We start from the raw sequence: 27,195 nt of genomic DNA on the forward strand, positions 1-27,195 counted from the left end.
CTCTACAGACTACAGCCACATCTCTCTCCCTCTGAGACCTAACCTCTACAGACTACAGCCACATCTCTCTCCCTCTGAGACCTAACCTCTACAGACTACAGCCACATCTCTCTCCCTCTGAGACCTAACCTCTACAGACTACAGCCACATCTCTCTCCCTCTGAGACCTAACCTCTACAGACTACAGCCACATCTCTCTCCCTCTGAGACCTAACCTCTACAGACTACAGCCACATCTCTCTCCCTCTGAACTCTAACCCCTCTGAACTCTAACCCCTCTGAGCCCTAACCTCTACAGACTACAGCCACATCTCTCTCCCTCTGAGCCCTAACCTCTACAGACTACAGCCACATCTCTCTCCCTCTGAGCCCTAACCTCTACAGACTACAGCCACATTTCTCTCCCTTTGAGCCCTAACCTCTACAGACTACAGCCACATCTCTCTCCCTCTGAGACCTAACCTCTACAGACTACAGCCACATCTCTCTCCCTCTGAGCACTAAACTCTACAGACTACAGCCACATTTCTCTCCCTCTGAGCACTAACCTCTACAGACTACAGCCACATCTCTCTCCCTCTGAGCCCTAACCTCTACAGACTACAGCCACATCTCTCTCCCTCTGAGCCCTAACCTCTACAGACTACAGCCACATTTCTCTCCCTCTGAGCCCTAACCTCTACAGACTACAGCCACATCTCTCTCCCTCTGAGACCTAACCTCTACAGACTACAGCCACATCTCTCTCCCTCTGAGCACTAAACTCTACAGACTACAGCCACATTTCTCTCCCTCTGAGCACTAACCTCTACAGACTACAGCCACATCTCTCTCCCTCTGAGCCCTAACCTCTACAGACTACAGCCACATCTCTCTCCCTCTGAGCACTAAACTCTACAGACTACAGCCACATTTCTCTCCCTCTGAGCACTAACCTCTACAGACTACAGCCACATCTCTCTCCCTCTGAGCCCTAACCTCTACAGACTACAGCCACATCTCTCTCCCTCTGAGCCCTAAACTCTACAGACTACAGCCACATTTCTCTCCCTCTGAGCACTAACCTCTACAGACTACAGCCACATTTCTCTCCCTCTGAGCCCTAACCTCTACAGACTACAGCCACATCTCTCTCCCTCTGAGCCCTAACCTCTACAGACTACAGCCACATCTCTCTCCCTCTGAGACCTAACCTCTACAGACTACAGCCACATCTCTCTCCCTCTGAGCCCTAAACTCTACAGACTACAGCCACATTTCTCTCCCTCTGAGCACTAACCTCTACAGACTACAGCCACATTTCTCTCCCTCTGAGCCCTAACCTCTACAGACTACAGCCACATCTCTCTCCCTCTGAGACCTAACCTCTACAGACTACAGCCACATTTCTCTCCCTCTGAGCCCTAACCTCTACAGACTACAGCCACATTTCTCTCCCTCTGACCCCTAACCTCTACAGACTATAGCCACATTTCTCTCCCTCTGAGACCTAACCTCTACAGACTATAGCCACATTTCTCTCCCTCTGAGACCTAACCTCTACAGACTATAGCCACATTTCTCTCCCTCTGAGCCCTAAACTCTACAGACTATAGCCACATTTCTCTCCCTCTGAGCACTAACCTCTACAGACTATAGCCACATTTCTCTCCCTCTGAGCACTAACCTCTACAGACTATAGCCACATTTCTCTCCCTCTGAGACCTAACCTCTACAGACTATAGCCACATTTCTCTCCCTCTGAGACCTAACCTCTACAGACTATAGCCACATTTCTCTCCCTCTGAGACCTAACCTCTACAGACTATAGCCACATTTCTCTCCCTCTGAGCCCTAAACTCTACAGACTATAGCCACATTTCTCTCCCTCTGAGCACTAACCTCTACAGACTATAGCCACATTTCTCTCCCTCTGAGCACTAACCTCTACAGACTATAGCCACATTTCTCTCCCTCTGAGACCTAACCTCTACAGACTACAGCCACATCTCTCTCCCTCTGAGACCTAACCTCTACAGACTACAGCCACATCTCTCTCCCTCTGAGCCCTAACCTCTACAGACTACAGCCACATCTCTCTCCCTCTGAGCCCTAACCTCTACAGACTACAGCCACATCTCTCTCCCTCTGAGCCCTAACCTCTACAGACTACAGCCACATCTCTCTCCCTCTGAGACCTAACCTCTACAGACTACAGCCACATCTCTCTCCCTCTGAACTCTAACCTCTACAGACTACAGCCACATCTCTCTCCCTCTGAGACCTAACCTCTACAGACTACAGCCACATCTCTCTCCCTCTGAACTCTAACCTCTACAGACTACAGCCACATCTCTCTCCCTCTGAGACCTAACCTCTACAGACTACAGCCACATCTCTCTCCCTCTGAGACCTAACCTCTACAGACTACAGCCACATCTCTCTCCCTCTGAGCCCTAACCTCTACAGACTACAGCCACATCTCTCTCCCTCTGAGCCCTAACCTCTACAGACTACAGCCACATCTCTCTCCCTCTGAACTCTAACCTCTACAGACTACAGCCACATCTCTCTCCCTCTGAGACCTAACCTCTACAGACTACAGCCACATCTCTCTCCCTCTGAGACCTAACCTCTACAGACTACAGCCACATCTCTCTCCCTCTGAGACCTAACCTCTACAGACTATAGCCACATCTCTCTCCCTCTGAGCCCTAACCTCTACAGACTACAGCCACATCTCTCTCCCTCTGAGACCTAACCTCTACAGACTACAGCCACATCTCTCTCCCTCTGAGACCTAACCTCTACAGACTACAGCCACATCTCTCTCCCTCTGAGACCTAACCTCTACAGACTACAGCCACATCTCTCTCCCTCTGAGACCTAACCTCTACAGACTACAGCCACATCTCTCTCCCTCTGAGACCTAACCTCTACAGACTACAGCCACATCTCTCTCCCTCTGAGACCTAACCTCTACAGACTACAGCCACATCTCTCTCCCTCTGAACTCTAACCCCTCTGAACTCTAACCCCTCTGAGCCCTAACCTCTACAGACTACAGCCACATCTCTCTCCCTCTGAGCCCTAACCTCTACAGACTACAGCCACATCTCTCTCCCTCTGAGCCCTAACCTCTACAGACTACAGCCACATTTCTCTCCCTCTGAGCCCTAACCTCTACAGACTACAGCCACATCTCTCTCCCTCTGAGACCTAACCTCTACAGACTACAGCCACATCTCTCTCCCTCTGAGCACTAAACTCTACAGACTACAGCCACATTTCTCTCCCTCTGAGCACTAACCTCTACAGACTACAGCCACATCTCTCTCCCTCTGAGCCCTAACCTCTACAGACTACAGCCACATCTCTCTCCCTCTGAGCCCTAACCTCTACAGACTACAGCCACATTTCTCTCCCTCTGAGCCCTAACCTCTACAGACTACAGCCACATCTCTCTCCCTCTGAGACCTAACCTCTACAGACTACAGCCACATCTCTCTCCCTCTGAGCACTAAACTCTACAGACTACAGCCACATTTCTCTCCCTCTGAGCACTAACCTCTACAGACTACAGCCACATCTCTCTCCCTCTGAGCCCTAACCTCTACAGACTACAGCCACATCTCTCTCCCTCTGAGCACTAAACTCTACAGACTACAGCCACATGTCTCTCCCTCTGAGCACTAACCTCTACAGACTACAGCCACATCTCTCTCCCTCTGAGCCCTAACCTCTACAGACTACAGCCACATCTCTCTCCCTCTGAGCCCTAAACTCTACAGACTACAGCCACATTTCTCTCCCTCTGAGCACTAACCTCTACAGACTACAGCCACATTTCTCTCCCTCTGAGCCCTAACCTCTACAGACTACAGCCACATCTCTCTCCCTCTGAGCCCTAACCTCTACAGACTACAGCCACATCTCTCTCCCTCTGAGACCTAACCTCTACAGACTACAGCCACATCTCTCTCCCTCTGAGCCCTAAACTCTACAGACTACAGCCACATTTCTCTCCCTCTGAGCACTAACCTCTACAGACTACAGCCACATTTCTCTCCCTCTGAGCCCTAACCTCTACAGACTACAGCCACATCTCTCTCCCTCTGAGACCTAACCTCTACAGACTACAGCCACATTTCTCTCCCTCTGAGACCTAACCTCTACAGACTACAGCCACATCTCTCTCCCTCTGAGCCCTAACCTCTACAGACTACAGCCACATCTCTCTCCCTCTGAGCCCTAACCTCTACAGACTACAGCCACATCTCTCTCCCTCTGAGACCTAACCTCTACAGACTATAGCCACATCTCTCTCCCTCTGAGCACTAACCTCTACAGACTATAGCCACATCTCTCTCCCTCTGAGACCTAACCTCTACAGACTACAGCCACATCTCTCTCCATCTGAGACCTAACCTCTACAGACTATAGCCACATTTCTCTCCCTCTGAGACCTAACCTCTACAGACTACAGCCACATCTCTCTCCCTCTGAGACCTAACCTCTACAGACTATAGCCACATTTCTCTCCCTCTGAGCCCTAAACTCTACAGACTATAGCCACATTTCTCTCCCTCTGAGCCCTAACCTCTACAGACTATAGCCACATTTCTCTCCCTCTGAGCCCTAACCTCTACAGACTACAGCCACATCTCTCTCCCTCTGAGACCTAACCTCTACAGACTATAGCCACATCTCTCTCCCTCTGAGCCCTAACCTCTACAGACTACAGCCACATCTCTCTCCCTCTGAGACCTAACCTCTACAGACTACAGCCACATCTCTCTCCCTCTGAGACCTAACCTCTACAGACTACAGCCACATCTCTCTCCCTCTGAGACCTAACCTCTACAGACTACAGCCACATCTCTCTCCCTCTGAGCTCTAACCTCTACAGACTATAGCCACATTTCTCTCCCTCTGAGCCCTAACCTCTACAGACTATAGCCACATTTCTCTCCCTCTGAGCCCTAACCTCTACAGACTACAGCCACATCTCTCTCCCTCTGAGACCTAACCTCTACAGACTATAGCCACATCTCTCTCCCTCTGAGCCCTAACCTCTACAGACTACAGCCACATCTCTCTCCCTCTGAGACCTAACCTCTACAGACTACAGCCATATCTCTCTCCCTCTGAGACCTAACCTCTACAGACTACAGCCACATCTCTCTCCCTCTGAGACCTAACCTCTACAGACTACAGCCACATCTCTCTCCCTCTGAGACCTAACCTCTACAGACTACAGCCACATTTCTCTCCCTCTGAGCCCTAACCTCTACAGACTACAGCCACATCTCTCTCCCTCTGAGACCTAACCTCTACAGACTATAGCCACATCTCTCTCCCTCTGAGCCCTAACCTCTACAGACTACAGCCACATCTCTCTCCCTCTGAGACCTAACCTCTACAGACTACAGCCACATCTCTCTCCCTCTGAGCCCTAACCTCTACAGACTACAGCCACATCTCTCTCCCTCTGAGACCTAACATCTACAGACTACAGCCACATCTCTCTCCCTCTGAGACCTAACCTCTACAGACTACAGCCACATCTCTCTCCCTCTGAGACCTAAACTCTACAGACTACAGCCACATCTCTCTCCCTCTGAGCCCTAACCTCTACAGACTACAGCCACATCTCTCTCCCTCTGAGACCTAACCTCTACAGACTACAGCCACATCTCTCTCCCTCTGAGACCTAACCTCTACAGACTACAGCCACATCTCTCTCCCTCTGAGCACTAAACTCTACAGACTACAGCCACATCTCTCTCCCTCTGAGACCTAAACTCTACAGACTACAGCCACATCTCTCTCCCTCTGAGACCTAACCTCTACAGACTACAGCCACATCTCTCTCCCTCTGAGCACTAAACTCTACAGACTACAGCCACATCTCTCTCCCTCTGAGCCCTAACCTCTACAGACTACAGCCACATCTCTCTCCCTCTGAGCCCTAACCTCTACAGACTACAGCCACATCTCTCTCCCTCTGAGACCTAACCTCTACAGACTACAGCCACATCTCTCTCCCTCTGAGCACTAAACTCTACAGACTACAGCCACATCTCTCTCCCTCTGAGCCCTAACCTCTACAGACTACAGCCACATCTCTCTCCCTCTGAGACCTAAACTCTACAGACTACAGCCACATCTCTCTCCCTCTGAGCACTAAACTCTACAGACTACAGCCACATCTCTCTCCCTCTGAGCACTAAACTCTACAGACTACAGCCACATCTCTCTCCCTCTGAGCCCTAACCTCTACAGACTACAGCCACATCTCTCTCCCTCTGAGCACTAAACTGTACAGACTACAGCCACATCTCTCTCCCTCTGAGACCTAACCTCTACAGACTATAGCCACATTTCTCTCCCTCTGAGCTCTAACCTCTACAGACTATAGCCACATTTCTATCCCTCTGAGCTCTAACCTCTACAGACTACAGCCACATCTCTCTCCCTCTGAGACCTAACCTCTACAGACTACAGCCACATCTCTCTCCCTCTGAGCCCTAACCTCTACAGACTACAGCCACATCTCTCTCCCTCTGAACTCTAACCTCTACAGACTACAGCCACATCTCTCTCCCTCTGAGCCCTAACCTCTACAGACTACAGCCACATCTCTCTCCCTCTGAACTCTAACCTCTACAGACTATAGCCACATTTCTCTCCCTCTGAGCTCTAACCTCTACAGACTACAGCCACATCTCTCTCCCTCTGAACTCTAACCCCTCTGAGCCCTAACCCCTCTGAACTCTAACCCCTCTGAACTCTAACTGAACTCTAACCCTTCTGAGCCCTAACCCCTCTGAACTCTAACCCCTCTGAACTCTAACTGAACTCTAACCCTTCTGAGCCCTAACCCCTCTGAACTCTAACCCCTCTGAACTCTAACTGAACTCTAACCCTTCTGAGCCCTAACCCCTCTGAACTCTAACCCCTCTGAACTCTAACCCCTCTGAACTCTAACCCCTCTGAGCCCCAACCACAGCAGGGGAACATGGAGGAGTGGGTTCAACATGGCGTCCACTCAAAACCCAACAACAACCTCCTAATGGTTGGCTACAGCCCAGCCAGGAGAACAGGGAGGAGAGGGTTGGCTACAGCCCCGCCAGGGGAACAGGGAGGAGAGGGTTGGCTACAGCCCAGCCAGGGGAACAGGGAGGAGAGGGTTGGCTACAGCCCAGCCAGGAGAACAGGGAGGAGAGGGTTTAACACAGCCCAGCCAGGGGCCGGTAAAGACAGCACATTAGCTGGCTAGATCAACATCCTCCAGCTGGCTGAGACTCCAGGCCAGGGAGGGAGACAGATGTAATGGAAGCCCAGGAACAGAGCCCGTTCTCTGGACACTCTGGACTCTGAACACCCCTCCCTGCTGGAGCTGATACCAGAGAACCCGTTCCCTCCAGCTGTCTGGCTGGACATCCAGCAGAGACATAATGTGTGTCCCAGATGGCACCTTATTCCCTTCATAGTGCACTACTTTGATCACATAGTGAACTACTTTTTGACCACATGGATCCTGGTCAAAGTAGTGCACTATAAAGGGAATAGTGTGCAATTTGGGATGCAGTCCATTGACCCAGCAGGTGAGGTGGATGGAGACAGGGAGAAAAAGGTCTGGAGTCGCTGGACTGGAGAATGTAAACAGACCAGAGGGAAGTCGTCCACAGCCAAGCATCTGCTTCTAGTTAGACCAGGAGGGTTCACTGTTCCATCTCTCTCTCTATAAAATAAACCTGTGGGAAATGAACGTTTATTTTCTATGTCAGGAGATCCGCGTGCCGAGCAGCACTTCTAGGACTAGAGACGGAGGGCGGACCGAGTCAACCTGAGCAGAATCCTCTCCTCTCCTCTCCTCTCCTCTCCTCTCCTCTCCTCTCCTCTCCTCTCCTCTCCTCTCCTCTCCTCTCCCCTCCTCTCCTCTCCTCTCCTCTCCTCTCCTCTCCTCTCCTCTCCCCTCCCCTCCTCTCCTCTCCTCGACTGACTGACTGAGGTGTGAATGTCTCTGTGTGTGTGGTGTGCGTCTCTGTGTGTGTGTGTGTGTGTGTGTGTGTGTGTGTGTGTGTGTGTGTGTGTGTGTGTGTGTGTGTTAACATTCAGGACACGCCTGAGTCTGAGGTGTGATTAATACAAGCCAGTCTGCCGTTGCTCTAATGGCCTCTGCTTCCTACAGACCTCCCACATGCTAATGAGTTAACACACAAACACACACTGCCACAACCACAACCGAAAGATTAGACTGGGTCAGAACCGCTCACTCTTCAGGGGTTGAGACAGGAGACAGATTTGACTGGGTCAGAACCACTCACTCTTCAGGGGTTGAGACAGGAGACAGATTAGACTGGGTCAGAACCCCTCACTCTTCAGGGGTTGAGACAGGAGACAGATTAGACTGGGTCAGAACCCTTCACTCTTCAGGGGTTGAGACAGGAGACAGATTAGACTGGGTCAGAACACTTCACTCCACAGGGGTTGAGACAGGAGACAGATTAGACTGGGTCAGAACCGCTCACTCTTCAGGGGTTGAGACAGGAGACAGATTAGACTGGGTCAGAACCCCTCACTCTTCAGGGGTTGAGACAGGAGACAGATTAGACTGGGTCAGAACCCTTCACTCCTCAGGGGTTGTGGCTACATTCTGTCTATGATAAACATGGCCATGCATTGGTTTATTGCAACAAAAAAAACTTGCTTTTTCATTATAAACCCATTTACTTGTGTGGCTGCCAGATAAATAGTGGTGCACTTCTGTTGTCATCTGATGAAAATGAAACTATATTATAACTATATTCAACTATAGCTGCACGCCCCTGATCACTATTGAAGCAACAAAAACACTGTTGACTTTCAATATAAACGCCGACTGGTTCAAAACGCTGATTTTTTTGATGGTCTGCGTTTATGAAAAGGCTGATTTGTGAACTCTTAACGCGACCCCTGACCTCTGATGCATTAAACCGATACTCAGCCTAACAGTGACATAATACTACGTGTCTGTCTCTGATGTTGACTGATACAATGCAGCAGAGACCCATTACCCTGTCATGACTGGAACACTATTTAGAAGACACACGCCCCTGAGGGTACAACCTCATCAACCTCATCAACACATCAGGTTGAAGACACACGACCCTGAGGGTACAACCTCATCAACCTCATCAACACGTCAGGTTGAAGACACACGACCCTGAGGGTACAACCTCCTCAACACGTCAGGTTGAAGACACACGACCCTGAGGGTACAACCTCATCAACCTCATCAACACGTCAGGTTGAAGACACACGACCCTGAGGGTACAACCTCATCAACCTCATCAACACGTCAGGTTGAAGACACACGACCCTGAGGGTACAACCTCCTCAACACGTCAGGTTGAAGACACACGCCCCTGAGGGTACAACCTCCTCAACACGTCAGGTTGAAGACACACGACCCTGAGGGTACAACCTCATCAACCTCATCAACACGTCAGGTTGAAGACACACGCCCCTGAGGGTACAACCTAATCAACCTCATCAACACGCCAGGTTGAAGACCACTACCCTGAGGGTACAACCTCATCAACACGTCAGGTTGAAGACACACGACCCTGAGGGTACAACCTCCTCAACACGTCAGGTTGAAGACACACGACCCTGAGGGTACAACCTCATCAACCTCATCAACACGTCAGGTTGAAGACACACGCCCCTGAGGGTACAACCTCATCAACCTCATCAACACGCCAGGTTGAAGACCACTACCCTGAGGGTACAACCTCATCAACACGTCAGGTTGAAGACACACGACCCTGAGGGTACAACCTCATCAACACGCCAGGTTGAAGACACACTACCCTGAGGGTACAACCTCCTCAACCTCATCAACACGCCAGGTTGAAGACACACGACCCTGAGGGTACAACCTCATCAACACGCCAGGTTGAAGACACACGCCCCTGAGGGTACAACCTCATCAACACGTCAGGTTGAAGACACACGCCCCTGAGGGTACAACCTCATCAACACGTCAGGTTGAAGACACAGGAAATCTTTCACCTAGAACTATACAGACGGTTCCTTGGTATAAATGCTGGTAATAGATTTAATGACGTGTCATCTTTGTCACACTATAGAGATAGCTTGCATCAAGTTCTTCACTGACACATTATAGATGTTCTTGGGGATTTTTTTTAGGAACAAGTTACTGAAACAAGTAAGTGAAACAAGTAAGTGAAACAAGTAAGTGAAATGCTGACCGAGGCTTTAACATAACGTATTGTCATCTCTCCAGAGACACTCTTCCCAGCAGCCACACGAAGAGATACCTCTCTGTTTGTTATGAAGTATGACAAGGGAGATCCCACCGGGCACGTACGTCAATTCCTACGTCTATTCCCTCCGTTAGGTTCAAAGTCATTTCATTGAAATTACGTGGAAACAACGTTGATTCAGCCGGTGTGTGTCTAATGGGATATCTATGGCCTTTACTCACCAGTCACCTCATTTTATTCCAAAGCACAACATTGTCAACTCTCTAAGCACAGTCAGTCACTTCACAAGACGTGTCAGACGATCCAGGAAGTCAATGATGTAGAGACTATAGTTTCTTATAGTTTCTTAACGTTCAACACAGCAACTGAAGAAGTTAAAGGATAATTAAAAAAAATATATTTTTACAACCAAATCTCTATTTCTGATGTAAATGGCATGTAAATGTTATATAAGGCTCCAGACAGTTTGTGTTGTTGTTGGGATTTCCCTTCAGCCTCCCCCAACCAGAGATTCAGTTCCTCACCCTTGTTGTGCAGTACGGGGGCTATGAAAAAACATGGACAAAATGCTTCAAAAACAACCAAATATGTCCTTTTAGAAAAGGAAGATCTCTCAGTATAGTGATGCAGGTTTTTAGAACATTATCCACTACATTATCTTCCATTTTGTAGCGACTCGAGAGACAGGCAGCAGGTTACTCAGAGAATGGAACAGCTGGATAGGGGGAAACAGATTGAGTTGTGGATCTAGTTCAGAATGGAACAGCTGGATAGGAGGAAACAGATTGAGTTGTGGATCTAGTTCTGAATGGAACAGCTGGATAGGGGGAAACAGATTGAGTTGTGGATCTAGTTCTGAATGGAACAGCAGGATAGGAGGAAACAGATTGAGTTGTGGATCTAGTTCAGAATGGAACAGCAGGATAGGAGGAAACAGATTGAGTTGTGGATCTAGTTCAGAATGGAACAGCTGGATAGGGGGAAACAGATTGAGTTGTGGATCTAGTTCAGAATGGAACAGCTGGATAGGGGGAAACAGATTGAGTTGTGGATCTAGTTCAGAATGGAACAGCTGGATAGGAGGAAACAGATTGAGTTGTGGATCTAGTTCAGAATGGAACAGCTGGATAGGGGGAAACAGATTGAGTTGTGGATCTAGTTCAGAATGGAACAGCTGGATAGGAGGAAACAGATTGAGTTGTGGATCTAGTTCAGAATGGAACAGCTGGATAGGGGGAAACAGATTGAGTTGTGGATCTAGTTCAGAATGGAACAGCTGGATAGGGGGAAACAGATTGAGTTGTGGATCTAGTTCAGAATGGAACAGCTGGATAGGAGGAAACAGATTGAGTTGTGGATCTAGTTCAGAATGGAACAGCTGGATAGGGGGAAACAGATTGAGTTGTGGATCTAGTTCAGAATGGAACAGCTGGATAGGAGGAAACAGATTGAGTTGTGGATCTAGTTCAGAGTGGAAAAGCTGGATAGGAGGAAACAGATTGAGTTGTGGATCTAGTTCAGAATGGAACAGCTGGATAGGAGGAAACAGATTGAGTTGTGGATCTAGTTCAGAATGGAACAGCTGGATAGGGGGAAACAGATTGAGTTGTGGATCTAGTTCAGAATGGAACAGCTGGATAGGGGGAAACAGATTGAGTTGTGGATCTAGTTCTGAATGGAACAGCTGGATAGGGGGAAACAGATTGAGTTGTGGATCTAGTTCAGAATGGAACAGCTGGATAGGGGGAAACAGATTGAGTTGTGGATCTAGTTCAGAATGGAACAGCAGGATAGGAGGAAACAGATTGAGTTGTGGATCTAGTTCAGAATGGAACAGCTGGATAGGAGGAAACAGATTGAGTTGTGGATCTAGTTCAGAGTGGAAAAGCTGGATAGGAGGAAACAGATTGAGTTGTGGATCTAGTTCAGAATGGAACAGCAGGATAGGGGAAACAGATTGAGTTGTGGATCTAGTTCAGAATGGAACAGCTGGATAGGGGAAACAGATTGAGTTGTGGATCTAGTTCTGAATGGAAACGATGGATAGGAGGAAACAGATTGAGTTGTGGATCTAGTTCAGAATGGAACAGCAGGATAGGAGGAAACAGATTGAGTTGTGGATCTAGTTCAGAATGGAACAGCTGGATAGGGGGAAACAGATTGAGTTGTGGATCTAGTTCAGAATGGAACAGCTGGATAGGAGGAAACAGATTGAGTTGTGGATCTAGTTCAGAATGGAACAGCTGGATAGGAGGAAACAGATTGAGTTGTGGATCTAGTTCAGAATGGAACAGCTGGATAGGGGGAAACAGATTGAGTTGTGGATCTAGTTCTGAATGGAACAGCTGGATAGGAGGAAACAGATTGAGTTGTGGATCTAGTTCAGAATGGAACAGCTGGATAGGGGGAAACAGATTGAGTTGTGGATCTAGTTCTGAATGGAAACGATGGATAGGAGGAAACAGATTGAGTTGTGGATCTAGTTCAGAATGGAACAGCAGGATAGGAGGAAACAGATTGAGTTGTGGATCTAGTTCAGAATGGAACAGCAGGATAGGAGGAAACAGATTGAGTTGTGGATCTAGTTCAGAATGGAACAGCAGGATAGGAGGAAACAGATTGAGTTGTGGATCTAGTTCAGAATGGAACAGCTGGATAGGGGGAAACAGATTGAGTTGTGGATCTAGTTCAGAATGGAACAGCAGGATAGGAGGAAACAGATTGAGTTGTGGATCTAGTTCAGAATGGAACAGCAGGATAGGAGGAAACAGATTGAGTTGTGGATCTAGTTCAGAATGGAACAGCTGGATAGAGGGAAACAGATTGAGTTGTGGATCTAGTTCAGAATGGAACAGCTGGATAGGGGGAAACAGGCTGAGTTGTGGATCGAGTTCAGAATGGAACAGCTGGATAGGAGGAAACAGATTGAGTTGTGGATCTAGTTCAGAATGGAACAGCTGGATAGGAGGAAACAGATTGAGTTGTGGATCTAGTTCTGAATGGAACAGCTGGATAGGAGGAAACAGATTGAGTTGTGGATCTAGTTCAGAATGGAACAGCTGGATAGGAGGAAACAGATTGAGTTGTGGATCTAGTTCAGAATGGAACCGCTGGATAGGGGGAAACAGATTGAGTTGTGGATCTAGTTCAGAATGGAACAGCTGGATAGGAGGAAACAGATTGAGTTGTGGATCTTGTTCAGAATGACAATGTCATGTATACAACAACTACAACATCTTCTCCTTTAAGAGTTTTTTTTAAAGAGTTTCCTGCTATTTCTAGGGGGTTTACGGTTAAGGTTAGAATTAGTGTTAGGATTAGAATTAGGTTTAGGGTTAGGAGCTAGGGTTAGGTTTATGTTTTCAGGTTATGGGTAGAGTTAAGGAAAATAGAACTTTGCATGGGAATCAATTGTGTGTCCCCACACGTTTAGTTGTACAAGACTGTGTGTGTATGTGCAGGCGTGTGTGTGTGTGTGTCTGTGTGTGTGTGTGTGTGTCTGTGCGTGCGTGCGTGTGTGTGTGTGTGTGTGTCAGAGAGGTCTCTAAGTCCATGGCCGCTAGTTCAGTCACGTCTTCAAGGTAAAGTTGTTGTGAGAACAGCACTAAGGTGGTCAGGGTCAGTCAGGTCGTTAAGCATTACGTGTTTTCACCACTGGCTACAGAGACACAACAGAACAGGCCTTGTTGTGTCTCACATCGCTCCCTACTCACTGTGGTACACATTAAACACTAGTTGTAAGGAACACGAGGGGAGACAGAGAGCTGGTTTCAAGCACAGGGCGCAGCAGGTGTTTATTGCAAAGGACCACAGGAGGAGGCAGGTGGCAGGGTCCAGGGGCAGGCAGAAGGTCATACACAGGAGGAGGCAGGTAGCTGGGTCCAGGGGCAGGCAGAAGGTCATACACAGGAGGAGGCAGGTAGCTGGGCCCAGGGGCAGGCAGAAGGTCATACACAGGAGGAGGCAGGTAGCTGGGCCCAGGGGCAGGAAGAAGGTCATACACAGGAGGAGGCAGGTAGCTGGGTCCAGGGGCAGGCAGAAGGTCATACACAGGAGGAGGCAGGTAGCTGGGTCCAGGGGCAGGCAGAAGGTCATACAGAGGAGGAGGCAGGTTGCTGGGTCCAGGGGCAGGCAGAAGGTCATACACAGGAGGAGGCAGGTAGCTGGGTTCAGGGGCAGGCAGTAGGTTATACACAGGAGGAGGCAGGTAGCTGGGTCCAGGGGCAGGCAGAAGGTCATACACAGGAGGAGGCAGGTAGCTGGGTCCAGGGGCAGGCAGAAGGTCATACACAGGAGGAGGCAGGTAGCTGGGTCCAGGGGCAGGCAGAAGGTCATACACAGGAGGAGGCAGGTAGCTGGGTCCAGGGGCAGGCAGAAGGTCATACACAGGAGGAGGCAGGTAGCTGGGTCCAGGGGCAGGCAGAAGGTCATACACAGGAGGAGGCAGGTAGCTGGGTCCAGGGGCAGGCAGAAGGTCATACACAGGAGGAGGCAGGTAGCTGGGTCCAGGGACAGGCAGAAGGTCATACACAGGAGGAGGCAGGTAGCTGGGTCCAGGGGCAGGCAGAAGGTAATACACAGGAGGAGGCAGGTAGCTGGGTCCAGGGGCAGGCAGAAGGTCACACACAGGAGGCAGGTAGCTGGGTCCAGGGGCAGGCAGAAGGTCATACACAGGAGGAGGCAGGTAGCTGGGTCCAGGGGCAGGCAGAAGGTCATACACAGGGGGTCCAAAAGGGCAACAGTACAGGCAGGGAAAAGGCTAGTAACGTAGTCCAGGAGATCAGGCAAGAGGTTGATAACAGGAAATCCGATAGGTTAAAGTACAGGCAGGGAATAGGCAAAAGGCGTCATTAGTGAGGCAGGCAAAACTATCAAACACAGAAGGATTAAATCACGGGAAACACAGAGCTCTGAAAGACGTGTGTCACAAAACAAACAATATGTCACAGTGATGAGGTGCAAAGAACTGACCTAAATAGTGTGTGATAATGACCTACAGAGAACTGACCTAAATAGTGTGTGATAATGACCTACAGAGAACTGACCTAAATAGTGTGTGATAATGACCTACAGAGAACTGACTAAATAGTGTGTGATAATGACCTACAGAGAACTGACCTAAATAGTGATAATGACATACAGAGAACTGACCTAAATAGTGATAATGACCTACAGAGAACTGAACTAAATAGTGTGTGATAATGACCTACAGAGAACTGACATAAATAGTGATAATGACATACAGAGAACTGAACTAAATAGTGTCTGATAATGACCTACATAGAACTGAACTAAATAGTGATAATGACCTACAGAGAACTGAACTAAATAGTGTGTGATAATGACATACAGAGAACTGAACTAAATAGTGATAATGACATACAGAGAACTGAACTAAATAGTGATAATGACCTACAGAAAACTGAACTAAATAGTGATAATGACCTACAGAGAACTGAACTAAATAGTGTGTGATAATGACCTACAGAAAACTGAACTAAATAGTGATAATGACCTACAGAGAACTGAACTAAATAGTGTGTGATAATTCAGGGATTCAGGGAACCACGTAGGACATTGAACATTATCTCAATTGGGTCTTCAGTTGTTAGTGATAGAAGGAACGCTCTACTTCAGACAGGGCTGCCTCGCTTGCTGTTCCTGACTGGTAGCCTCAAGTGGCCTTTTCACACTTGTCCATCTGTGTTATGGTCTTAAATAAACACATCCAGTACTGTCTAAAACAGCTGATCCAACGTAACGAGGAGGAGCTTGGAACTGTTTTTAATAAACACATCCAGTACTGTCTAAAACAGCTGATCCAACGTAACGAGGAGGAGCTTGGAACTGCTTTTAATAAACACATCCAGTACTGTCTAAAACAGCTGATTCAACGTAACGAGGAGGAGCTTGGAACTGTTTTTAATAAACACATCCAGTACTGTCTAAAACAGCTGATCCAACGTAACGAGGAGGAGCTTGGAACTGTTTTTAATAAACACATCCAGTACTGTCTAAAACATCTGATCCAACGTAACGAGGAGGAGCTTGGAACTGTTTTTAATAAACACATCCAGTACTGTCTAAAACAGCTGATCCAACGTAACGAGGAGGAGCTTGGAGCTGTTTTTAATAAACACATCCAGTACTGTCTAAAACAGCTGATCCAATGTAACGAGGAGGAGCTTGGAGCTGTTTTTAATAAACACATCCAGTACTGTCTAAAACAGCTGATCCAACTTAACGAGGAGGAGCTTGGAACTGCTTTTAATAAACACATCCAGTACTGTCTAAAACAGCTGATCCAACGTAACGAGGAGGAGCTTGGAACTGCTTTAAACCACTGTTTGCTCTGCTGTGTGATCTTATATACAATATCCCTCATTAACTACAGACTGAGAAAGAGCTTCATGTTAGTTAGGATAAATACTTTACAGTTAAAACTAATTCAGGGAGTTGATGTGAAGTCAGAGACATGTCTCAGATTATAATTTATTTAAACACTTGTTGCCTTAGCTATACCACAGACAGAGAGACAGAGAGAGACAGAAAGAGAGAGACAGAGAGACAGAGAGAGACGGAGAAAGAGAGAGAGAGACAAAGAAAGAGAGAAGGAGAGAGAGAGAGAGAGAGATAGAGAGAGAGAGAGAGAGAGAAAGAGAAAGACAGAGAAAGAGACAAAGAAAGAGAGAGAGAGAGAGAGAAAGAGAGAGACAGAGAAAGAGAGACAAAGAAAGAGAGAAAGAGAGAGAGAGACAGAGAGACAGAGAGAGACAGAGAGAGAGAGAGACAGAGAAAGAGAGAGACAGAGAAAGAGACAGACAGACAAAGAGACAGACAGAGAAAGAGAGAGAGAGAGAGAGAGAGAGAGAGAGAGAGAGAGATAGAGAGAGACAGAGAAAGAGAGAGGGAGAGAGAGAGAGAGAGAGAGAGAGAGAGAGAGAGAGCGAGATCAGTGCAGTACGTAGAGGGTGCTTGGCTTTCAGATCAGTCAGGTAAATTGCTTGCTGTTCCTAATTCCTGACAGCCAATGCTGTACTGTAATCTTTAGGTGTTAACTGAGAGTGCCAGTGAGAGACTGGGGAGTGTTAATTAGCCACGACTACATCAGCTAACCTTGATAAATAACTCTGCTTGTACAGACGGGCTGTGCCAGCCAGAGACACACACAGACAGACACAGATCAGCACCCATCTGTCTGTCTGCTAAATGATGCCAACGGGTGCCTTTTTCAGTCCGAAGGAAACACAGTTGAAAACCAAATCAAAAGTTGGTTCTACAGGTACTGAGAACTGATGTTACTGATAGTAAACAAGAGGACAAGACAAAACCTATTCCCCCTCAGGAGACTGAAAAGATTTGGCATGGGTCCTCAGATCCTCAAAAGGTTCTACAGCTGCACCATCGAGAGCATCCTGCCTGGTTGCATCACTGCCTGGTATGGCAACTGTTCGGCCTCCGACCGCAAGGCACTACAGAGGGTAGTGCGTACGGCCCAGTACATCACCAGGGGCAAAGCTTCCTGCCATCCAGGACCTCTATACCAGGTGGTGTCAGAGGAAGGCCCTAAAAATGGTCAAAGACTCCATCTACCCTAGTCTTAGACTGTTCTCTCTGCTACCGCACGGCAAGCGGTACCGGAGTGACAAGTCTAGGTCCAAGAGGCTTCTAAACAACTTCAGTGCCCGACCTCACTAATGCTCTTGTGGCTGAATGGAAGCAAGTCCCCGCAGCGATGTTCCAACATCTAGTGGAAAGCCTTCGCAGCAGAGCAGAGGCTGTTATAGCAGCAAAGGGAGGGGACCAACTCCATATTAATGCCCATGATTTTGGAATGAGCTGTTTGAAAAGCAGGTGTTCACATGTGGTCATGTAGTGTATATCGATATTTGACTCCAAGTTTTTTGGCTTCTGTAGGTAGCGTCAGCTAGCGCTGGTCTGTAGGTAGCGTTAGCTAGCGCTGGTCTGTAGGTAGCGTCAGCTAGCGCTAGTCTGTAGGTATCGTCAGTTAGCGCTAGTCTGTAGGTAGCGTCAGTTAGCGCTAGTCTGTAGGTAGCGTCAGCTAGCGCTAGTCTGTAGGTAGCGTCAGCTAGCGCTGGTCTGTAGGTAGCGTCAGCTAGCGCTAGTCTGTAGGTAGCGTCAGTTAGCGCTAGTCTGTAGGTAGCGTCAGTTAGCGCTAGTCTGTAGGTAGCGTCACCTAGCGCTGGTCTGTAGGTAGCGTCAGTTAGCGCTAGTCTGTAGGTAGCGTCAGTTAGCGCTAGTCTGTAGGTAGCGTCACCTAGCGCTGGTCTGTAGGTAGCGCCAGCTAGCTCTAGTCGGCTGTACCTGCGCCCAAACTTTTTAAAATAGTGAGCCAACATGTATTCAGCACTTTTATGTCCATGACTGATCAAAGCTAGTTTTCTCATGTCTCTCTGCAGCAGACATATGGTGAACAATATGTTTGGAACATCGAATCGCAATAAAATCACAGTATTGAATCACACTACATATAGACTCACAACACATATCGTATCGTCGTGTCGGTACCTAAACATGGTGATAATATTGTATGGAGAGGTCCCTGGTAATTCCCTGCCCTAACTCATAGCGCATCAGGAAGAATGATAAAAGACTAGCTTTATACTGATGTGTTGTTGACCTTACAGTCACGCTATCTGTCCCTTCAGGGATGCTAGACACAGGCTATTGTGCCCCGCTATAGGGACACAGATAAATGAAGCTATTGGGGTCTTTTTTTTCCATTGCCAAAGTGACTGCAGTAAAGCAACCAACACTGTGGGATAACACAGTAGGTGGGGTGGTTCAACAGCTAGCCTACTTCCTTTTCCCCAGCTGATGTAATATGGATGGAAGGACTTTAAGTCTTTAAGCCAGGTTCTTATGTCCTTAGAGAAACACAGAGACTTAAAGTAACAACCCATTCTATCTTCTATTGGCATAGGCTAAAGATATACTCTGATTTTCCCAAACACAAGACTCCAGCATCAGTACAGAGTTATAGAAACAGAGATATAGAAACATAGCTATAGAAACAGAGTTATAGAACAGAGTTATAGAAACAGAGATATAGAAACATAGCTATAGAAACAGAGTTATAGAAACAGTTATAGAAACAGCTATAGAAACAGAGTTATAGAAACAGAGATATAGAACAGAGTTATAGAAACAGTTATAGAAACAGAGATATAGAAACAGAGTTATAGAAACAGAGTTATAGAAACAGAGATATAGAACAAAGTTATAGAACAGAGTTATAGAAACAGAGTTATAGAAACAGAGATATAGAAACAGAGTTATAGAAACAGAGTTATAGAAACAGAGTTATAGAAACAGAGATATAGAACAGAGTTATAGAACAGAGTTATAGAAACAGAGTTATAGAACAGGGTTATAGAAACAGAGTTATAGAAACAGAGATATAGAAACAGAGTTATAGAAACAGAGTTATAGAAACAGAGTTATAGAACAGAGTTATAGAAACAGAGTTATAGAACAGAGTTATAGAAACAGAGTTATAGAAACAGAGATATAGAAACAGAGTTATAGAAACAGAGTTATAGAAACAGAGTTATAGAAACAGAGTTATAGAAACAGAGTATAGAGTTATAGAACAGAGTTATAGAAATAGAGTTATAGAAACAGAGTTATAGAAACAGAGTTATAGAACAGAGTTCTAGGTACCCATCCTTCATACCCACTCTAGGTATCTATCCTTCATACCCACTCTAGGTACTGGTCCTTCATACCCACTCTAGGTATCTATCCTTCATACCCACTCTAGGTATCCATCCTTCATACCCACTCTAGGTATCTATCCTTCATACCCACTCTAGGTACCCATCCTTCATACCCACTCTAGGTACCCATCCTTCATACCCACTCTAGGTATCTATCCTTCATACCCACTCTAGGTACTGGTCCTTCATACCCACTCTAGGTACCGGTCCTTCATACCCACTCTAGGTACCGGTCCTTCATACCCACTCTAGGTACCGGTCCTTCATACCCACTCTAGGTATCGTTCCTTCATACCCACTCTAGGTACCGTTCCTTCATACCCACTCTAGGTACCGGTCCTTCATACCCACTCTAGGTACCGGTCCTTCATACCCACTCTAGGTACCGGTCCTTCATACCCACTCTAGGTACTGGTCCTTCCTACCCACTCTAGGTATCTATCCTTCATACCCACTCTAGGTACCGGTCCTTCATACCCACTCTAGGTATCTATCCTTCATACCCACTCTAGGTACCGGTCCTTCATACCCACTCTATGTACTGGTCCTTCATACCCACTCTAGGTACCGGTCCTTCATACCCACTCTATGTACTGGTCCTTCCTACCCACTCTAGGTACCCATCCTTCATACCCACTCTAGGTATCTATCCTTCATACCCACTCTAGGTACCGGTCCTTCATACCCACTCTAGGTATCCATCCTTCATACCCACTGTAGGTATCTATCCTTCATACCCACTCTAGGTACCGGTCCTTCATACCCACTCTAGGTATCTATCCTTCATACCCACTCTAGGTATCTATCCTTCATACCCACTCTAGGTACCGGTCCTTCATACCCACTCTAGGTATCTATCCTTCATACCCACTCTAGGTACCGGTCCTTCCTACCCACTCTAGGTATCTATCCTTCATACCCACTCTAGGTACCGGTCCTTCATACCCACTCTAGGTACCGGTACTTCCTACCCACTCTAGGTACCGGTACTTCCTACCCACTCTAGGTACCGGTCCTTCATACCCGCTCTAGGTACCGGTCCTTCATACCCACTCTAGGTACTGGTCCATCATACCCACTCTAGGTATCTATCACTACTTTAGACCAGGGCCCTTCACTACAAAGAGAATATGGTTCCATTTGGGACGTACACTAGATAATTCCTTCACTATCTGGCAGAAAACCATTCTTCAGAGAGCTTAAGGCTTCAAGGCAAGGCCAACAGGTTTGCGAAATCCTTGTGTTTTTTTGTTGTCCTGGCGTGTTTTTCATTCACAGGCAGCTCTTTGCTTTGGGAAGAGCCAGTAGGTGCTTTGATGTTGTGACTCATCAGAAGATGAAGACAGCCAATTGCTTTCACCTTAATAATAAGCTCCCCATCCCCCGTTCTGTGTATTAGAGAAATTAAAGGAAATACCTAGTCAGTTGAACGACTGAATCCATTCAACTGAAATGTGTCTTCCGCATTTAACCCAACCCCTCTGAATCAGAGAGGAGCGGGGGGCGGAGGGAGCAGAGGAGAGATTAACCTTTTTTAACATTTGCATTTTCCTCCCCCACAAAAACATTATCTCTGTTTTTCCAGTTTGAGACTCCTGGAGTTAATTGAAATTCATGTTAACTTTATCACGGTGGAATTTCAATTAAAGAGGAGCTCTAATTGAGATTAATTCAGTCCAGGGATCTAGTAACGCACAACATAGGGATGGAGGCAGGTGAGGAACGGACTTTCCCTCAGTAGTAGCTGGTAAAGATGCAGGTCATTAAGACAGACTTTCCCTCAGTAGTAGCTGGAAAAGATGCAGGTCATTAAGACAGACTTTCCCTCAGTAGTAGCTGGTAAAGATGCAGGTCACTAAGACAGACTTTCCCTCAGTAGTAGCTGGTAAAGATGCAGGTGATTAAGACAGACTTTCCCTCAGTAGTAGCTGGTAAAGATGCAGGTCATTAAGACAGACTTTCCCTCAGTAGTAGCTGGTAAAGATGCAGGTCACTAAGACAGACTTTCCCTCGGTAGTAGCTGGTAAAGATGCAGGTCATTAAGACAGACTTTCCCTCAGTAGTAGCTGGTAAAGATGCAGGTCATTAAGACAGACTTTCCCTCAGTAGTAGCTGGTAAAGATGCAGGTCATTAAGACAGACTTTCCCTCAGTAGTAGCTGGTAAAGATGCAGGTCATTAAGACAGACTTTCCCTCAGTAGTAGCTGGTAAAGATGCAGGTCATTAAGACAGACTTTCCCTCAGTAGTAGCTGAGTACTAGCTAAACCAATGGTTACAGTACATAACCTAGCCCTGCCTAAACCAATGGTTACAGTACATAACCTAGCCCTGCCTAAACCAATGGTTACAGTACGTAACCTAGCCCTGCCTAAACCAATGGTTACAGTACGTAACCTAGCCCTGCCTAAACCAATGGTTACTGTACGTAACCTAGCCCTGCCTAAACCAATGGTTACTGTACGTAACCTAGCCCTGCCTAAACCAACGGTTACTGTACGTAACCTAGCCCTGCCTAAACCAACGGTTACTGTACGTAACCTAGCCCTGCCTAAACCAACGGTTACTGTACGTAACCTAGCCCTGCCTAAACCAACGGTTACTGTACGTAACCTAGCCCTGCCTAAACCAACGGTTACTGTACGTAACCTAGCCCTGCCTAAACCAACGGTTACTGTACGTAACCTAGCCCTGCCTAAACCAACGGTTACTGTACGTAACCTAGCCCTGCCTAAACCAACGGTTACTGTACGTAACCTAGCCCTGCCTAAACCAACGGTTACTGTACGTAACCTAGCCCTGCCTAAACCAACGGTTACTGTACGTAACCTAGCCCTGCCTAAACCAATTGTTACTGTACGTAACCTAGCCCTGCCTAAACCAATCGTTACTGGGATAGAACATGGCATAGGCCTATAGCCCAGTTTAGCCCAATGGTTTATGTGATATTACAGATGACATAGACAGTAACAGTGTTTGTAGAGACAAACACCCTGTAAGCCCAATGTTTGCATCTGCCAGTAAGTGACTATTAAACCCCTTACTTAAAGGCTGGTCAGGACTTAGTGCTGTTACATCAATCCTCTGAGACCACAGCCCACTCAACACACAGCCAGCCAGCCAACACAGACAGCCAGCCAGCCAGCCACCCAACACACAGCCAGCCAGCCAGCCAGCCAGCCAACACAGACAGCCAGCCAGCCAGCCACCCAACACACAGCCAGCCAGCCAGCCAGCCACCCAACACACAGCCAGACAGACAGCCAGCCAGCCAGCCACCCAACACACAGCCAGACAGACAGCCAGCCAGCCAACACACAGACAGCCAGCCAGCCAGCCAGCAGCCACCCAACACACAGCCAGCCAGCCACCCAACACACAGCCAGCCAGCCAACACACAGCCAGCCAGCCAGCCAGCCAGCCAGCCACCCAACACACAGCCAGCCAGCCAACACACAGCCAGCCTAACAACAGTGTAAAAACAGCCCACCCACTGACATTCAGGAGACACCCTGCCCATTTGTTGGCCTAATACATTACAAAATACTCTGTTCCCAGATTTAGTCTAGGCCTAATTGATGTTTCTGTTTTGCAATCCCTGAGTCAATGTAAGCCTAAGCCTGTGAAATTACCATTTATTTGTTTTGTTTCCAAATCTAAAGCAGTCCATCCGATGTTATGTGTCTATTTCCAACCTCCCACCCCTGACATAGACTGTTCTCTCTGCTACCGCACGGCAAGCGGTACCGGAGTGCCAAGTCTAGGTCCAAGAGGCTCCTAAATAGCTTCTACCCCCAAGCCATAAGACTCCTGAACAGTTAATCAAATGGCTACCCATTCTGCATCATCTTCTATTCTGACGAGGCTACATTCTGCATCATCTTCTATTCTGACGAGGCTACATTCTGCATCATCTTCTATTCTGACTAGGCTACATTCTGCATCATCTTCTATTCTGACGAGGCTACATTCTGCATCATCTTCTATTCTGACTAGGCTACATTCTGCATCATCTTCTATTCTGACGAGGCTACATTCTGCATCATCTTCTATTCTGACGAGGCTACATTCTGCATCATCTTCTATTCTGACGAGGCTACATTCTGCATCCTCTTCTATTCTGACGAGGCTACATTCTGCATCATCTTCTATTCTGACGAGGCTACATTCTGCATCCTCTTCTATTCTGACGAGGCTACATTCTGCATCATCTTCTATTCTGACGAGGCTACATTCTGCATCATCTTCTATTCTGACGAGGCTACATTCTGCATCATCTTCTATTCTGACGAGGCTACATTCTGCATCATCTTCTATTCTGACGAGGCTACATTCTGCATCATCTTCTATTCTGACTAGGCTACATTCTGCATCATCTTCTATTCTGACGAGGCTACATTCTGCATCATCTTCTATTCTGACGAGGCTACATTCTGCATCATCTTCTATTCTGACTAGGCTACATTCTGCATCATCTTCTATTCTGACTAGGCTACATTCTGCATCATCTTCTATTCTGACTAGGCTACATTCTGCATCATCTTCTATTCTGACGAGGCTACATTCTGCATCATCTTCTATTCTGACGAGGCTACATTCTGCATCATCTTCTATTCTGACGAGGCTACATTCTGCATCATCTTCTATTCTGACGAGGCTACATTCTGCATCATCTTCTATTCTGATGAGCCTACATTCTGCATCATCTTCTATTCTGACGAGGCTACATTCTGCATCATCTTCTATTCTGACTAGGCTACATTCTGCATCATCTTCTATTCTGACGAGGCTACATTCTGCATCATCTTCTATTCTGACGAGGCTACATTCTGCATCATCTTCTATTCTGACGAGGCTACATTCTGCATCATCTTCTATTCTGACTAGGCTACATTCTGCATCATCTTCTATTCTGACGAGGCTACATTCTGCATCATCTTCTATTCTGACGAGGCTACATTCTGCATCATCTTCTATTCTGACTAGGCTACATTCTGCATCATCTTCTATTCTGACGAGGCTACATTCTGCATCATCTTCTATTCTGACTAGGCTACATTCTCATGTATGTACTGGTTCCCCTGTCCGAAGTCTGGTTCTCCTTTAAAATGTCCTATCCCTGGACACTGACATCTGCACTTCTATCATTAGGCTGTTGCCTTTGCTTTGAAGCCCATCAGTGGTGCAGCTGCTGCCTCTCTGCACAGTGAGAAAGGACCCCTGGGCTTTGGCAAGGCCTTGGTCTTCGTCCTAAATTGCACCCTATTCCCTATGTAGTGTACTACTTTGACCAGGGCCCTGAGCCCTGCTTCTGGTACTCTAATCTTCATGCTGTGTGGTTCAAAGGCAGGACTCGACTGTTGACTGACTACCTTTACGTATTTCTCTCTCACGTGTGACAGTGTTTTTCCTTGCGTGGTCAACATGTTTTCCTCCTTTGACATTCCGATACAGAGGACACCGTTGGTTAAAACGGGAACAGACACGGCATGGCAGACTGCTTACATTTTTCCTCTCTCGAACAATTGTTTTACTATTTTCCATAAATCATGACAACTGAGTTTGTGTTTAACACTGACAATGTTTGTCAGGATTAGCTTAGTTATTGACGCACAGGACAGAATAAAATAGAATATGATAGGATATAATCGAGATTGTTGACTGGCTCCAGAAGAGGAAAGGTGCAGTCTACTGAGTGAGTATATAAACACCTCTCTGGTATATGTGGCAGTGAGGTTTCCAAACCACATGGGTAGGTTGTGTCTATCTTCCTGTCAGAGTGTGATGGTAGGATTTGATCTGACTTGTCTGTTCTGTATGGTGTCACCACTTTAATCTCTTGTGAGGAAATACATGATGAAATCCATCTTAATAGCCTAAAGTTAACTCATAGCTGATGTCTCCATCATTCCAGCATGCATGAAAGTATGCAAGAATTTGGAGACGTTTTTACACATCTGCTTCCCATACAGCTGTTTCCACAGCACAACAGCGTACTTGTTGTGTTGCCAACAAGACATCCCAGTGAATACAAAATCTAAATCACTTCTCCACTATACTCACTTCAGCTCAATCTAAACAGTAGGGTCAACTTTGTTTCCTCAGTCAAAAACCACGATGCTGTTTCCTCAATCTTGAGCGTGTAACTAATGGTGTACTCTTGTTTGCACATTCATCAAGCCTGCTGCAAATAACTGCATAGCTCTGCCAAGCAGAAGTAACACATGGTTTTCTTCCCCCGCTTAAATTATTTATTCTGACAGAGGAAGATATTTAGCTTCATTTTAAGACTATCTGACCCACACATGACTTTATTATAGTCCGAGACAAAAATCTATTGACACTATATAACCAATCAGTCAATCCTTATGTCCCTGCATAGGGTCATAGTCGGTCATTGACCGCTTGCCTTCACAACATGTTGCGCCGCTCCAGAGAACCTGACGTGCCACACAGGTGGGTTCTATAAACGGGTCCCATACTGTGATTCCATGCTCTGGAGCACGAATATAAAGCTAACTATATTCATTATGCACACAGTTATCCACCACCTTGACAGACTGACAGCAACATGTGGCATGTCATATGCATACGCATGAAGGTATTACAGAAGCCGACTAGCTACTAAATCAATGACAATGCAGCTTTAAAAGCAGGACACACCGAGGCTGGTACAAGCAAACGCTCCACACGGGCTGGTACTGTCTGTCTGGACAGTTATCCGGTGAATTCACTGCATGAATTCTGCTCAAATTCACATAGGGGTGCCCCACTAAACTGATAGTGACAGCCTGGAATAAAACACCGTTCGCCCTAGTTAGCCTGGCTACAGCCGGTTACCTCACATTAGCTAGCAAACTCGTAGCTAAACCCTTAACAACTCCTCACAAAATAACGGTTTAATTAACATCATACTTACTCCACTAGCAAATGCGATATCACTCCTCGTCCAACTTCGGCAGGATTTCTTCAAAAACACACTGGCATTACAAAACAGTCAATATTTTAATCAGCCGTTGATATCTAGAAATAGACTATAATATTTATATCCAGCTCTCTTCATAGCGCCGACCCGGCTCCGTCTTCCGCCATTTTGGTTGTGATGGGGAATACGTTGCGTACCGCAGTTTTGTTTGGCTGCTGTCGGGTCACCCTATGTCATTATAGGAAGCACCAAAATAACATTTCATTGTGTTATAGC

The 27,195-nt window shown here is 46.9% G+C and overlaps 1 protein-coding gene across 1 annotated transcript in view; it reads right to left on the reverse strand.

Moving 5' to 3' along the window:
* The window catches only part of LOC139575132 (C-myc promoter-binding protein-like), a 96,678-nt gene extending 69,601 nt beyond the window's left edge, over window positions 1-27,077 (reverse strand). The window contains exon 1 of the mRNA XM_071400135.1: window positions 26,914-27,077. The gene's annotated coding sequence lies outside the window, so the exon portion shown is untranslated. The remainder of the gene's footprint in view (window positions 1-26,913) is intronic.
* Between the last annotated feature and the right edge of the window lie 118 nt (window positions 27,078-27,195).

This window comes from Salvelinus alpinus, chromosome 5 (genome assembly GCF_045679555.1).
Source record: "Salvelinus alpinus chromosome 5, SLU_Salpinus.1, whole genome shotgun sequence".
Taxonomy (NCBI): domain Eukaryota; kingdom Metazoa; phylum Chordata; class Actinopteri; order Salmoniformes; family Salmonidae; genus Salvelinus; species Salvelinus alpinus.